General features: G+C 42.8%; 1 protein-coding gene and 1 pseudogene across 2 annotated transcripts in view; both read right to left on the bottom strand.

The window, feature by feature from the left end:
* Positions 1-12,334, bottom strand: part of LOC308620770 (centrosomal protein of 78 kDa-like) — a 1,829,729-nt pseudogene that overhangs the window by 21,652 nt on the left and 1,795,743 nt on the right. The gene's annotated exons all lie outside the window — the stretch shown is intronic.
* The window catches only part of LOC308621088 (BCL-6 corepressor-like), a 30,809-nt gene continuing 29,348 nt past the window's right edge, over positions 10,874-12,334 (bottom strand). Inside the window, exon 6 of the mRNA XM_081241261.1 lies at positions 10,874-10,895. The gene's annotated coding sequence lies outside the window, so the exon portion shown is untranslated. The remainder of the gene's footprint in view (positions 10,896-12,334) is intronic.

Below are 12,334 nucleotides of genomic sequence, written 5' to 3'. Positions count from 1 at the left end.
ATTGTGGTAAACGACACAAAACAGAAAATTTATAATTTTAACCATTTTAAAGTGGACCGTTCATTGATATGAAGTCAACAAATTTTTAAAACTTTCAGAGGGCACCTGAATAAAAGATGTGTTGTCCACTGGTGATTTTAATGTATCTGGTATATAACTAAAGTCACCACAAAACCCTTTCTGGGAAATTGGCAGATCATAAACATAAAAAATTTATTTTGCTTTTTATTAAACCTTATTGTTTTGCTGTTTCAATATTCAAATTTACTCACAAGAAAGAGTCAGTTTCATATTAGATTTGGTTTCACAAATGCTGCTCCTGCTATTCATTCTTATCACCAAAAAAAAAAAAAGACTATTTGTGACTAACGATAATATGTTACAGAAAATAAAAAGTTAAAAGGTTTTCAATCTGCATATCTGGGAACCTAAATTAAAGCATCACACAACATTTTCAAAAACAGAAAAGCCATTTGATTTGACTAAAATCTTAGTTTTAAGATGGCAGAAAGTACCTTGATAATTTTCTTTTAAGAAAGAAAGAAAACCAAGCCATTAAAGAGAAATTCTTCCAAGAGAACTGAAACATGCTATATACCTCTGACTTGGCACTCCTTCTATCTGGAGAACTTGTTTGGTAACTGTTTTCATCACAGAATGACCTAAAGTAAAATGAATTGAAATTAGAGTAATTATTTTCCAATGAGTGGCTATTTCCATTTAAAACCAAAAGCCAACTAATTATTGCTTTTCCCAGACATTTAAATATGAAATCTACATTATATAATTATACACTTATTTCCCCCTTTGTGTATTCTAATTTCTTCCTCAGAAACCTAAGATGCCATCTTGCAGACTGCCCACAGTGGCTACTATTTTGGCAGCAGCAAAGGTCAACTTGAAACATTTTGCATCTGAAGTGGCTTTGGATACCTTTGGATACAAAGTACAGTCTGAGCACCGTCCAGACGCTTAGATACCTAAAGAGCATCTAAGATATCAAACCAGGGCATCCAAGATAACAAACCAAGTCCTGATATTCCCTCAAAAGCTGCTCCTCCCATCAGCTCCCTTCTTCTAAGTGATACTACCCAGTTGCACACATAATCATCAACGACTTGTCTCCTTGTTACTATTTCCTTCATACCTCACATCTATCTGCAGGTCTTGAGAGCTACACCCTCAAAACACAACCTGAATTCAACCACTTTTCATTTGCTGCAAACTTCCAACCTAACCTAGGCCATAAACATCTCTTATTTGGAGCACTGTGATAGTCTCCTAACTGGTCTCCCTGTTCCTCTTTTTTTTTTTTTTTTTTTTTGCTGTACACGGGCCTCTCACTGTTGTGGCCTCTCTCGTTGCGGAGCACAGGCTCCGGACGCGCAGGCTCAGCGGCCATGGCTCATGGGCCCAGTCGCTCCGCGGCATGTGGGATCTTCCTGGACCGGGGCACGAACCGCGTCCCCTGCATCGGCAGGTGGATTCTCAACCACTGCGGCACCAGGGAAGCCCCCTGTTCCTCTTCTTTATCCTCCCAAGTCCCTTCTCTATACCAGGTCACCTTATTCAGATACGATTTGGATCATGCCTTTTTCCAGTTCAAACCCCTCTACTCATTTAGAATAATCCACATCTTTACTCTGGCCTTCAAGACTTTACAAGAGCAGACCCCTGGCTAGCTCCTTGACCTCATGTCATACCACACTCTTCTTCACTCAGTACTCTGCCCAGATTGGCCTCCTTGCTTTTCCTTAAATACTCCACCCACCTACATGCCTACATACTCATTGCCTCCTTGTCCTGGAATGTGCTTACTCCACATCTTCCATGGCTTGCTCCTCTCTTCATTCAGGTCTCCGTTCAAATGCCACTTCTCCAGTGAAGCTGTCCCCTAACAAACCTATCCAATGGAGTCCTACCTGCTCTCCCTCACTCTCCTTACATTAAGATAGTTTTGCACTTCCTACTCTCTAAAATTATATGACTTATCTGTTTACTCATTTCTATCTGATGTCCTTCACTAGAATGTAAGTTCCATGAGGGCAAGACTTCTGTCTGTCTGGTTCACTGCTTTATCCCTAGTCCCTAAACCCGTATCTGGCACACAGAAGATGATTACAAAATTACTTGTGAATCTGACAAATGAATAAAGTACTCCTGGCAAGAATTCAGAGGCTGCACAGGAAAGAAAGAATGCTCTTGGTGGAAGCAGGCTTAGTATCTAGGTTCACCTCTATTCAGAGTAGAGATAAGAAAAATTGACAAGTATAATTCACTTTAGTTAGTACAGTAGCTGCTAAAAACATAAGGGAAGTGCAACACTAGAAAAGTACAGTTGAAGCTTGAACAACATGGGTTTGATCCTCGCGGGTCCACTGACACACGCATAGTTTTCAGTACATAGGTACTATCGTCCTACATGATCCAAGGCTGGTTGAATCCACAGATGTGGAACCACTGACTATAAACTTATACCCAGATCTTCAACTGTGTAGGGGTCGACACCCCTAACCCCACGTTGTTCACGGGCCAACTGTATATGATGAGGAAAGTTAAACACATTGTTTTAAAAAACTGTCAATACCTGAACAAATTCTTTTTGTTTTGCTATGTGTTCATCAATTTAAAAAAAGTGACCACATACCAACAAGCAGATTTTTTCTTATATCCAGAACGAGCAGAGTTCTGTTGGTTTCAGGGGCCTTTAGTAAAGCCTTTGCTCCTTCACTGGTGAGGCCGCACTGCTGCAGGTCAAGTGCTTTCGATGAAAGACAAACGTCACTTGCTAACTCTACAGATTTAACATATAGACAACTCTCATTTTCTCACGTGTGGAAGAGTCCTGCACAAGACAAGTCATGGCAGGTTTGTAATTTTGGGTATGGAAAAAAACAGAAACATATATGCACACACATAATGCATAATCCAATTTAAAAACCTCTTCTTGGATGTGCAGTGATAACCCTGGCTTTAGTACCAATAAATCATACAACGTATTTTACAATTACAGAACTGAAGAATAACTGTATATAACCTATGAGCAAAAAGCATCACAAAATGAATCTCAGTTCATAATTAGCAAGGGCGGCAGGGGCATGTAAACCTCACAAGCAAAACCTGGTGGAGCTCAGAAATGCACTGCATTCTTTTGATCATGATCTTCAGCTCCAAATCACACTTGAAACTAGTTCAAAGGGGAAAACAAAATAGAAGAAATGTAATAACTGTTAGTTTTAGAGGAAAAAAAGACAAGTCTAAGAGGATACAAATAATAAAAACTTTCAACAATGTGTGAATAGAGAATACATACTAAAAACCTATCATGAAAGTAGGATGGTCAAGAACCCTCGCAGTAAAAGGTCAGACAAAACCCAGAAAAAACGGGCTTCCCTGGTGGCGCAGTGGTTGAGAGTCCGCCTGCCGATGCAGGGGACACGGGTTCGTGCCCCGGTCCGGGAAGATCCCACATGCCGCGGAGAGGCTGGGCCCGTGAGCCATGGCCACTGAGCCTGCGCGTCCAGAGCCTGTGTTCCGCAACGGGAGAGGCCACAACAGTGAGAGGCCAACGTACCGCGAAAAAAAAAAAAAAAAAAAAAAAAAAAACCAGAAAAACTGATCATGAATTCTAGTAGTTCTGGGGCTGAACAACCTACTCATTTAAACCAAAGGGATCATCACTAAAGCACAGGTATTAAAAAATATTACATGAAAGGAAACTATCATGAGTCTTTTGTTTAAGTGTTGTGTGGACCATCACATTAAAATAACTGGAGTCTTTCAACACCCCCATGACACATAGAAATAGCAAGTCAGACATACGGATCTGACAGGATATGATACAACCCTTACAAACTCTCACTACAGAAGAATGGACACAGGGTATAATTAACCAAATAGCCAAATTAATACAAACAGCCAGTAAACCTCACCAGTCAATCAAATGAATACAAAATAAAACAAAATGTGGTTATTGTCCTATCAGATGAAGCCAAGATTCTGTAAGAAAAGCCTTTAAATAATCTCTATACCCTTTGGATCCAACAACTCTCTAAGAATTTAACCAAAAGAAATAGTCAGAGATATAGGTAAGGATATATATCAGAGTACTCTTTGTAACTGAAAAACTGGACAAAGCTTATATACAAGAATGGATAAGCTATGTGCACTGTGGCATATTCATATAATGGAATACTGAACAATCACAAAAAATGATGTAGGAGATGCAAATTTACTGACTTGCTAAAATGCTCATACTAAATTAATTGAAAAAAGTTATAAAATTTGGAGTAATCCCACTTGCATAGAAAATGGACAGGTACTCATTTTTGTAGTTTCACATTTTTTTACAAGTGCTACAGGCCAGTGTTTGTGAGAGGCAGGCTTCCCATCTACTGTTGGGGTGGACTACAAATTGGCATAGCCTTTCTGGGTGGTAATTTGGCCATGTGTATCAAATGTCTTAAAAATAGGTCACACTTAGTCATTCCACTTGTAGTACCTTATTCTACAGAAGTAATCCCGATGGACACAGAGATGTATATACAACGTATTCACATTGTTTCTGACAGGGAAAAGCAAACTGTCTAAATAGAATTGCAAAGAATTGATTAAACTATGGGACATCAATACGACGCAATACTACATGATACATCTTTAAGTGAAAAAAGCAGGAATGTGAAATAGCAAGTATACTACAATTCTATTTTTGTAATCCCTAAGTGTACATATATATTTGTAGAAGAAAAAAAGACTGAAAGTATATACGCCAAAATGAACAGTGATTATATCTGGGTATTAAAATTATAGGTTCTCTTGTAACTCTGTATTTTCTGTAAAGGATATATGCAACTCTTAGAGAAAGTTTAAAAGCAAAATAAAAGCTATCAGTAAAATGAGGCTTTAAAACATCCTATCACAATAGTATCATGCCAAAAGCTAAGCATATTAAAAATTCAATATTTTCAATTTTAGAATTTCCCTCTAAGCCATAAATCCTCACTAAGAGATTCTGCCAAAGCACTTGCACCCAGGTCACCAATGAGCGGGTTGCAGTTCAGAGTGATGCGCCTCAAACCAGCCATGCAGTCAAGATCACGTCTCCTGGAATGAAGACTCTCAGCCCAGGTTTCTTCATGCCTTCTGGTAGTCTGATACTTCAAAGATTTAATGGGATGAAATTAAGATGCTTGAATAAGGAAACAGGGTGTGCCTGAGTATGGCTTCTTATGTCAGAGATTTACACACACACACACAGATCAAGCATATATGCCAGGAGCATCAACCTGAGAACTTCAACAGTCACTTCTGGTTTACGAGTCCAGTGAGTGACCCAGATTCTGCTCGGTCAGTGATTAGATTCTAGCCACTGCATTTCCTGTTTCTGAACACTTATGTAAAGTTGGACAACTCAATTACAGTCTATGAATTATTTTCCTTATCTTCTAAGTCAGGGAATTGGTTCTAAATTCTATCTTTGCTGAGGCCCTATATTTCATCATCCTGTCCTCCAATGGCCTCCAAACACCTGACTGGGCAAATCCTAAGAAAACTTTTTAATATGCATCTTATTTATTAACAAATTATATACACAAAGTTCCATACATATAATTTATGTACATGATAAACTACACAGATTTTAAAAAATAATACAAAGGTAAAAATGTTCTAATATTTTCTTTTCCTAACTCCTAAGGCATTATTTTATTTTACTTATTTTTTTATAAAGATTTATTTATTTATTTGCTTGTTTGTTTGTTTGGCTGTGCCGGGTCTTTAGTTGCAGCATGCCGGATCTTTTAGTTGTGGCATGTGGGCTCTTAGTTATGGCAGGCACGTGGGATCTAGTTCCTTGAGCAGGGATCGAACCCAAGCCCCCTACATTGGGAGCACATAGTGTTAACTGCTGGACCGCCAGGGAAGTCTCAAGCATTATTTAAAAAACTATATTTACAAAATGTATCTCACATGCTACCTAGGGTGTGCACACAAGCTTTAGAGGCCTGGACTATGCAGAGCCAGTTTGATGTGCCTTGGGAAAATAATGGTTTGACATTTAAGCAAAAGTACTGTCTTGAAGATATTCAATTCTTTATATTCATAAAGTAAATTTTGGTAACAGGGAACACTGACTGTCAATGAAAAAAGTCTTATTACATTCCTGAAAATGTAAAAGACTCAAAGTGCCTTTGTTACTCTATAAGGAAAATCATTAGTGTCCTTTTTCTATTAACAATAACTTATTAAAGCTCCAAGCAGAAACAACAGCAATCACTTACACAGAGCTTAGTATGTGCCAGGCACTATTTATACAAATAAGTGCATTTAAACCTCATAATGAGGCATAGAGGTTAAGTGATTTGCCCATGGTCACTAGCTATGAAATGGGAGAAAGGGAATTTGAACCTAGGCCATTTGGCTTCCGCACCCAAGTTCCTGTTTTCTACCTCAGGGGTCAATGGACTTGCCCTGTATAGGCTCAAAGAAGTTTTCAATTTTTAAAATCTAAATTTAAACATTTCCAGATTTGTGGGCTATACAGTTTCTGTTGCAACTACTCGGCCCCACTGGTGTAGGGTGAAAGGAGCCATAACTACCACGTAAACAATGGGTGCGACTATGTTCCAGAAAAACTTCCTTTACAAAGCCAGGCGACGGGCTGGATCTGGCCTACCAGCCAGAGTTTACCTATCCCTGATCTGCACCATCAAACTATTAAAAAGCCTTCATGTCAAATTATTAACTAACTTTAGGCCTAAATACAGTCATTATAACCACTGTAAAGTTGTTAAGGCATTATTTCAAAAACTGTATTTACAAATTGCTGATGTACTGACTTTTATTAGTTTAAAAACTACAACAGCTAATAAACACTTGATTCATTTAAGTCTTGAAGACTAGAATGGCATAGTTTCTTCACAGTATTACAATAAATGTTTTCAGTAAAAAAATACATAAAAGTATTATTACGTATTATATATTAAATCTCTTATTTCTAAAATTAAGTGGACTATCTTTCCTAAATGGTAGAATCCCAAACTGAAAACTGGTCATATTCTTTCAGCAAAATGAAAGCTGTGCTCACATGTATCAAAAGGCAAAAATTAGGGCTTCCCTGGTGGCGCAGTGGTTGAGAGTCCGCCTGCCAATGCAGGGGACATGGGTTCGTGCCCCGATCCGGGAAGATCCCACATGCCACGGAGCGGCTAGGTCCGTGAGCTATGGCCGCTGAGCCTGCGCGTCCAGAGCCTGTGCTCCGCAACGGGAGAGGCCACAACAGTACCACACACACACACAAAAAAAGACAAAAATTAACTGCCCTCTGTATCAATATATTAATGTGTTTCAATCACATATGTTTTCATGAAAGTTTAAACATAAAATCACCTTTAAGATCTAGGCCATGTGATCTGCTCCATGCCATGTCAGAATACACCCCGTGACGTTTACTTAACTTGTCTTAAGTGTGATAGAATTCTTTATACCTTGACAAATAACTAAAAGGAAAAAAAAAAACCCACACACACAAAAGATGAAGAGCCTATACATTTGTCAATCTTGACTTATTTGCTTTTCTTGAGTCAGTTGGAGGTTTATAGCCACATTCTCAAAATCATTAACTACAATCTTCCCAAACAGGTAATTGACGAACAGATGCATTCTAAAACTTGTCAGTAACAAAGTGCTATTCCACTTTACAGCAACAGTTTAGTTCTATTTAGATACTAAAACTGAATACACTGAATACTGCAAACTTTATTCCCAACCACTCAGCAAAGTACTACATACCTTTTCAGATATAGGAAAAAAAAGAAAAAAAAAAAAAAAGCATACGATTCTTCCTATTTTCATTTCCAAAGATACATCCCAATCTTAATGATCAATCAGCGATTTAAACGTCAACTGTAAACCCAGTATACTGCTGCTATGCAGTGTATTAGAGCAATAGAAGAGAGAGGACCTCAAACTCTCTGTTCCCTCAAATTCAAAGGCAGGCTTCCTGACCCCTCCAGACCACTACTGGACACAGGGAAGGCACACTAAAGTTTCAGGACCCCAACCAACAGTCACCTGCTTTGTGATTACTTCCATGACACACCCTCACCAACACCAGAGTTTGCTGCTCCTACGGGACGTTACATGTATTTACTATTTTAACACATACCACAGTGCATCATAATTATGATTGCAGATAGATGTTCTAACAATTGAAAGAGAATGATGACTTTTTTGCTCTTTACATCTTGCTATTTCCCTTCCCATAATATTTCTTGAAGCGAAACCATAAAATATAGACAAACACAAAAAACAGAAAATATACAAAACGTGTGCTTTGCACCTTAACGCAAACTTAAGTAAAATTAGTTCTGACAGTATCCAGCATGACAAACTTCCATGGTACAAATGAGAATGGACCAAGGTTTGAGCAGGTACAGGAGACAATCCAGGCATGAACACCACCAAGGAAAGGTAGACAGGAAGTAACATGGTGTGTAGGAAATCACGACACCAGTCTGATGGGAAGAGACTTAAACAAGACTGAAACTCACTTTCTAAACCTCCATCTCCAATTGGACAATTCGCAGGACACAGGTGCACCAAAGTGGCCAATTTATTCAATCCCTTTAATATGGAGGAAGAGTTTAAAATTTTACTGGTGTAATTTGCCCCCAAAGCAACTCTCAACAGTTATGGCCTCTGTCGTCGGAGCTTTGTATGAAATTAAGTCAAAGTGTGGAGCTCCTCTGCCTTTTTTTTTTTCTCCTTAAAAAAGAAAAGAAACAATTGTTCCGAGTAAAAACAAACATATTCCGAAGCATGTGTACATTGAAAAGTAAAGAAACTTTATTAACAACTTCATAAAAACTGACTTAAAATTTTAAAAAGAAAAAAACATGTTTCAAAGTCCTTCCGACTGGAGTCGTGTCTCACCGTGTCCTTTCTTTACAGAAATAGTCGTATTAGGACACATATGCACAAGGATTAACACCATGACACACTGTACACGGCGGGCCCCGGCGAGCTCACCAGGCGTCGTCTGAGTCCAGGTCTCTGGGGAGGATCCACTCCACGGATGAGCCCAGCAGAGTCTGAAGCTCGTTCGTGAACTCCACCACATCTAAGAGCTCCTTACTTTCCGGATTAAAGGACTCCAGGTCTTTGGGGCAAGAGAATAAGAGACTTGCTGACACTTGCCGGTAGAACTCGGCCTCCGCGATGGTGACAATTTCCACATTTGGAAAATTGCAGCGGAATATGCAGGAGGACATTTGCAGTTTCTTGAGCAGGTCTGAGAGCAACAGCCAGTTACGAGGCCTACACCAGAGAAAGGACAGTGGTTTGAGTTTCCGGCAAAATGAGAGGCGCTCCCAACTATAAACTACCCGTCTCCTGGCGGTGAAAGGGCCTGCTACTTCCACTTTGATTACCCCACCCCCACCCCACTTCTCACTGTCCTTAGAAGATCTACTACTTTTTTTTTTTTTAATTTTATTTATTTATTTATTTTTGGCTGCATTGGGCCTGTTGCTGTGCACGGGCTTTCTCTAGTTGTGGCTCGCGGGCTCTAGAGTGCAGGCTCATTAGCTGTGGCGCACGGGCTTAGTTGCTCCGTGGCATGTGGGATCTTCCCGGACCAGGGCTCGAACCTGTGTCCCCTGAAATGGCAGGCGGATTCTTAACCACTGTGCCACCAGGGAAGCCCGGAAGATCTACTTCTAGCGGGGGAACTCTGGACTCATGTGCATGTGTTAAGAGACCACCTAGGGCAGATCAGCCAACTTAGACAAAAGCAGGAGCAGCGCCCCTGAACCAGCCTCGTTGCAGGCCACCCCAGTGCTGCCTTGGCTCTGGCCACAACTCAGGTCACCCCTCTCCAAGTAAGTGCACCCCGTTCTAGTCACTGGGGAAAACCAGTCTGTATGCCAACCCAAGGGAGATGGCAAACACCTCTTTGACCTCTCCTCTCCTCCGGCCCTCACGGAGAGAGCATGAGAAACACTCGAGGTCACCTGGCTTTCCTTGCCTTTCCCACACCTCCAACCCGCCCCTCAATGCTGCCGGGAGTGAGGCTTTTTCGAGAAGGGAGGTGGTACAATCCTTCCTGATACCCTGCCACGCTTTATCATCTCTATCCCGAATACAATGTCACCACAAAGGCAGACACGGTCCCAGCCTCAGAGTCCAAGGAGGATGCTACTCCTTAAGCACCGGGGTCAACACACAGCAGAGCAAGGTTTCCTGATGTGTTCACTCCGAAGGGTTGGTCATGGGGCACAGTGGCCCGACTGTGGGGACAAGACTCGATCTAAGCAAATCTGAAGACACATAAGATCCCAGGTGCCACATACGGCTTTCTCTAATCTTATACGAGAAGAGGGTACACATCAGTATTGTCCCGTGGACCTCACGCGCCTTGGAAGGCCCCTATGGTAGCCGTTTGGGGAGGATCCCTTCCCCAAGAGTTTAGTGACTGAAACTGTGCAATTGCAGTCGCTGACTCCCGTGTCCTTTGGGCTCTAGGGGTGTGTTCCAATGAGGGCAGTTGGCTGGGGAGCCCTCCCACCCCCCAAACTTTTCTGGAAAAGTTCCACTGCATTATGTGAGGTCGGTGGACACTTGGTGAGGAATTCACTCACCCCCCAACCCATCCACCCTCATCTGCTGAAGGGGATTTCTAACTCCTGCCACCCCACAGAGCAGCTGGGCTGGCTCTCGACCACACGCTGGCCACGCTCACCCCTGAGCGACGGACACCTGGACGTTATAACACGGCAAAACGGGGTCTTCGGAAAATTCAGATTCCAATAGGTCACCATAGGCCTCGTTGCTGTCATCCTGGTCCTCCGGTCCTGGGGGATTTGCTAAAACATCGTAACCACTTTCATCATCTGGTTCTAACCGGGGGGGCAAACAAGAGAGAGGTCAGTAAGCTGGAGCAAGATTCCAGCTGTTCTCCAAAAAGGACCCTGGAAAAATTCTTTCCCAAGCAAGCCCTGCTCACAGCACCACCCCCACCCCCACCCCCACCCCCACAAGCCCAACTGAAACGAACAAGGCTGCTCACCACACACACAGCTGCCAGAGAACTCCGAAGAGCAACCGGGGTTACCGTCGTCAGGAGCCTGCAGGTTATTTCAACAGTATGGAGAGAGAGGGGGAGAGAGAGAGAGAGAGAGAGAGAGAAACAAGATAACGCCTGCTGGTAAGAGGCAAATGCTGCTGGAGTTCGGGAACATCTCACGCTGGGGCTGGTGTCACCTCCTGACAAGTCCCACTGCACACGCCTCCAGGTATCTGACTGAAACCTCCCCACGCGTCCACCCGCCTTCCTGAGGGACTGCCCGCCTCACCGCCCCAGCCTGCCAAACAAAAGCTAGCCTGGCTAGCTAAGAGTTTTCCAGCCCCCCACCTCGCAAAACTCAAAGTATGTATCTCTTCTTTGACAGACTAACGTTGGGCCGCTTTTCCCAGTAAAGGGTCACTTAGAGTAAACGGGGGGGTGGGGGTAGGGGGAACCCAGGTGAAAGGCTGTGAAGTCACCGTCTAGATGCTTGAACAAGACCGTGTCTTGACCTCTGCCGTACCTGTTAAGAACTTCTCCAGAAGTTCGCTGTGGTTCACTTTCTTTTTTTTTTTTTTTTTTCTTTTTGCGGTATGCGGGCCTCTCACTGTTGTGGCCTCTCCCGTTGCGGAGCACAGGCTCCGGACGCGCAGGCCCAGCGGCCATGGCTCACGGGCCCAGCCGCTCCGCGGCATATGGGATCCCCCCAGACCGGGGCACGAACCCGTATCCCCTGCATCGGCAGGCGGACTCTCAACCACTGCGCCACCAGGGAGGCCCAATGTGGTTCACTTTCTTGATGGTTCTACCTGAGTATGTAGCCAGGGTAGGAACAGCACCGTAGGAGAGGAGCAAGCGGACAATTTCGAGATGATCATTCTTGACAGCATCGTGGAGAGGCCTAGGAGAGGTGCGGGGGATTACACCCGTGCACGCGACGCTTGCTTCTAAGGACACGGGGCAAAATCGAGCGTGTGCGGCCAAGCCTCGTAGGCGCGCTATTTCACCGAGGAGGTGAGTGTACGGTCGCTGCGACAAATTACTCTGTTATTTCAACACATAACCCTTTACGGGACAGGTGAAGGGACCATCTCAGGCCTAATTCTTCAATGCAAATCTCTCTTAATGCATGGCCCAAGGAGGAACTCAGGCCTAGATGAAAACGTTTCCAATGAACTTAAATAGTGACAGACTGTAAGAAGGGAACGTACGGAGGGGTGGGGGGAAGAATCCCAGCATCACGGAAGCAGATACGACAAGCCATTGTTATAC

This window comes from Mesoplodon bidens (assembly GCF_964165515.1).
Source record: "Mesoplodon bidens genome assembly, chromosome: 7".
Classification (NCBI taxonomy): domain Eukaryota; kingdom Metazoa; phylum Chordata; class Mammalia; order Artiodactyla; family Ziphiidae; genus Mesoplodon; species Mesoplodon bidens.
This window is presented reverse-complemented; position numbering and strand designations above follow the sequence as displayed.